Source organism: Engraulis encrasicolus, chromosome 20 (genome assembly GCF_034702125.1).
Source record: "Engraulis encrasicolus isolate BLACKSEA-1 chromosome 20, IST_EnEncr_1.0, whole genome shotgun sequence".
In the NCBI taxonomy this organism is placed as follows: domain Eukaryota; kingdom Metazoa; phylum Chordata; class Actinopteri; order Clupeiformes; family Engraulidae; genus Engraulis; species Engraulis encrasicolus.
Window position 1 is genome coordinate 19,018,960 of NC_085876.1, and position 3,963 is coordinate 19,022,922.

Consider the following 3,963-nt stretch of genomic DNA (forward strand, 5'->3'; position numbering starts at 1 on the left):
ACAACAAGTTTGAGAGTTTGGCAGAAAGATAGACAGAACATACAGTAAACCGTAGCAAAATTGTCTGAAGTGACACCAGACAGTAGGCATTCCATACACATTCACAGCATCAAAGAACAATATCAGGCCAGCTCTCATTGTTAGTGTGTGTGTGTGTGTGTGTGCGCACGTGTGTGCGAGCGCATTCACGCCTGCTGTTGTGCATGACATTAAAAACTTACTTCATACATGCCGATGATATCCAAGAGCTTCTTGAATAAGTAGTGTGGCCGCCGACCCAGCTGAGCAGCATTCTTCTCCTTTTACTTGTGTCCTACAGCCAAAAAATAAGCAGTTATTGTGATTTTATTGTTAAAGTAATAGGCCTACAATACAGTTGACATACACATTTATCCTAAACTGCGTTGTTGGGTCCTGACAAACCAGTGGTAGTGAGAACAATATAATTGGATGTTGAAACTAGTAGGGATTTTCCTTTAAAGGGACACTGTGCAGGAAATGGTCAAAAAAGGTACTGCAACTATGCTGCTCATTGAAACTGGGCTGCATATTGCCAAATTTGATATTTGCATGAAAGTTTACTAAGTAATAAACAAATATTTTCTAGCATGGTCCAAGTAGAGTCATTTTTGCAGCTAAAAATGGCTAATTTTGGAAATTCAAAATGGCGGACCATGGAGAAGATCCCCCTTTTCATGTATGAAAAGTGCAATTTTTCAATTCATAATGAATGCTTAGAATTTGATGGTGGTGGTAAGCATTAATGAAAAAGGTAACATAAGTGAATGGGCAGCATGAATTCTGGAAATAAACAAAAAAAAATCTCACACAGTGTCCCTTTAAGGTTGTGTGTGTTTATCTGTGTGTGGTGTAGAGTGGGGTGTGCATGCGCATGTTTTGTACGTGTGTGTGTGTGTGCATGTGTGTATGAGCATATGTGTGGTGTGTGTGTGTGTGTGTACGCATGGGCTATTATGCATGACATAAAAAGATCTTACTTCCTACATCCTGATGTTTGAGGACTCCTCGGATAAATAGTGTCACAGACCCAGCAGAGCAGAAGTAATCTTCTTTCATTTGTGTCCTACAGCAGAAAAAGAATGAATAACTATGAGTAATTGGGATTTTACTGTGAAATATATAGTACAACTGGTACCCATGTTTACAATTCTTGGATCATACACTCACATTTCAGTGCCGCGTTCTTCCCTCGATGCAGACACAGCTCCGTACACATTAAGCGGTTTTGGTGCCAGGTCATCACGTCCATCGAGGAACGGACTACCGGAATGACTGTGCCTGCCCGTGCCCAAAGAGGAAGACAAAAAGACAGACAACAAGTTTGAGAGTTTGGCAGAAAGATAGACAGAACATACAGTAAACCGTAGCAAAATTGTCTGAAGTGACACCAGACAGTAGGCATTCCATACACATTCACAGCATCAAAGAACAATATCAGGCCAGCTCTCATTGTTAGTGTGTGTGTGTGTGCGTGCGTGTGCGCGTGTGCAAGCGCATTCACGCCTGCTGTTGTGCATGACATTAAAAACTTACTTCATACATGCCGATGATATCCAAGGGCTTCTTGAATAAGTAGTGTGGCCGACGCCGACCCAGCTGAGCAGCATTCTTCTCCTCTTACTTGTGCCCTACAGCTGAAAAATAAGCAGTTGTTGTGATTTTATTGTTCAAGTAATAAGCCTACAATACAGTTGATACACATTTATCCTGAACTCACTGACTTACATCTCTCAGACAATCCAAATCGGTTTTCATCGGTTTACTTCTTCAGTGACTTAGTTCCAGTTTCCTACACACCCAGCTGTCTTGGTAACCGGTCAGAGGAGAGAAGTCCACCTTATCCAGAGCAGAAGAGATAAAAAAAGACAAAACGTTTCAGAGCTTTGCAGACACACCTTCAAACAGACAACAGACAACCTTAAATAAATGTATGAAAGGCTTTTGTCTCACTACTACACACAACTTTACATTTTTCATTTACATAAACAAAAATATAAACCAACCAGTCCCTTCGTAAATACTGCACAGAGTACAATATGCAAAGCATGTTGAAGTAGCTGTTGCCTATAGCCACAAATGTCTTTAAACCAGGAAACTTCCCTGTAGCGTCAACAAAGCAACACATCCCTGCTCGTGAATGAAAGAAATTGGATAACTATTCCCTCCGCATTTAAGTAATTTTGGAACACAACGACTGGTGAATGTAAACACGTTTTCCACGCGTAGCCTTCATCCGCATTTATCAAACAGCTACGTAGAGCTACGACTCTAAATCAAGCAAGCAAAGCACATACGAGATAAGAAACGCCAGTTGACACACAAACAATAAACAATTGTCGCGACAACATTTTCTTGCACAGGCAAGCTGCCCAAACACACGATGCGACTTACCACACCTAACATACCGGTAATATTTAATGCGCGAGCTAGCTATCCCTCCCTCTGCCTTTATCAGAGTTCGGACTTGTGAAAGGTGCAAGTCGCAGTGAGCTCGGCCTCGGAAGAACATCGCAGGAGTCAGGAGAAGTCACACAACACAAGCACTTGCTCTCATAAAACTAGTTCTAGTTGACACAGAAAAAGAAGAAAGCCCGTCGACTCCCCTACAGTATGTAGAACTAACATGACACTTGTGGAAACCGAAGACAGCCTTCAGATGCCAGCTTGCGGCCCCCAAACGAAAATGCTGTCGTTATGAACAGAATTCTAGGTTGAGTGGAGCCAGGTAGCGGCTAGATATAGTTAGCTACCTAATTTCTCAGATTTGTGTCAGTTGCGTCCTGCATTAGGCTAGTAGTATCACAGCCCGTATAGAAAGTATATCGCCTCACTGTGTACTGAACCTCAATTTATCGTCGAGTAGACACATTTAGCCCTCTACCTAAAAAGAATCTGCCCAACCACTGACAGCCAACCATCCGTTATAAGCTAGAACTATGCTAAATAGCAACCAAATGAATCCCAGAAGGGCTAACATTATGACTTACCGTAGTGTCTTGGTTATTAGCTAACTAACCACCGTTGACAGAACCTGGACGAAGGCTGGACGAACATACTACTTTCCAATGAAATGTAGCAAATATATTCCCAAATCCACCACAGGATAGCAAACCGCTGCAGTTATGACAAAGTGCTTATTCATTTGCTCCCCTTAAAAGATTAGTTACCGTTTCCTCCTATTAGGCCTACTCGAAATGGGTATAGCTTTCTATGAAATGTGCCTTAATATACTCGCCACATACAGGAACTCACGACTGACGCATATTTACACCGCATGGCAAGTTTATATGTAATAAAAGGCGCACACTTACCTAAACAATGCTTTCACATGCCATCCGGTGTCCTTTCTTCTGGACGTTGGTAGTTTACTAGCCGTTTTGGCAATGGCGTCCGGGCGGTAAAATTCAAAATTCAAATATCTTGACAAGATTACAGGGTTAAAATGACCCAGGGCCTGGGTGCTGATGTGGGTTTAGCGAATAACCCAGGTAATGGGTACGGAAAATGACCCAATATGGGTTATATTTAACCCATTTTTCATAGAAAAGCAATTGACCCAGGGGTTTAGTCAAAGTAATAACCCAGCTCTTTTTAGAGTGTAATACAAAAGCAAGGCATAACTAATGAATAAATAATAAATAAATATTGTTGTCTGTAGATTGCGTACCCATCATGCACTGCACTTCTTGGAGTCCCAAACCAAAATATTCATGTATTATTTATCCATTAGTTAGCCTAACATTTAAATCACCTTGGAAATGTTTCAAAATTATGTCTGAAAGGTTTAATCACAAAATATGCAAATCAGATTTTTAATCAATGTACAATTACCTTTTTGTAGGCGGTTAATTATGACCGTTAACACCATGAACGTAACCATGTTTCTAACACAACCAGAGGGTTAAATTGTAACACAAGGTAATAGTTATCTTATAGTTAAGT

At 40.9% G+C, this 3,963-nt stretch overlaps 1 long non-coding RNA gene across 3 annotated transcripts; it reads right to left on the reverse strand.

Annotated features, from left to right (window-relative positions):
• Window positions 1-229: 229 nt before the first annotated feature.
• LOC134435776 (uncharacterized) lies at window positions 230-3,161 on the reverse strand. 3 transcript variants are annotated; one of them, XR_010032090.1, is made up of 6 exons: window positions 3,009-3,161; window positions 1,747-1,857; window positions 1,555-1,655; window positions 1,189-1,299; window positions 999-1,084; window positions 230-313 (listed from the first exon to the last, which is right to left on the reverse strand). It is a non-coding gene; the product is annotated as an uncharacterized LOC134435776 (long non-coding RNA). The 3 variants fall into 3 exon arrangements; XR_010032089.1 differs by lacking the exon at window positions 3,009-3,161 and having other exon boundaries at window positions 1,747-2,044; XR_010032091.1 differs by lacking the exon at window positions 3,009-3,161 and having other exon boundaries at window positions 1,743-2,044.
• Between the last annotated feature and the right edge of the window lie 802 nt (window positions 3,162-3,963).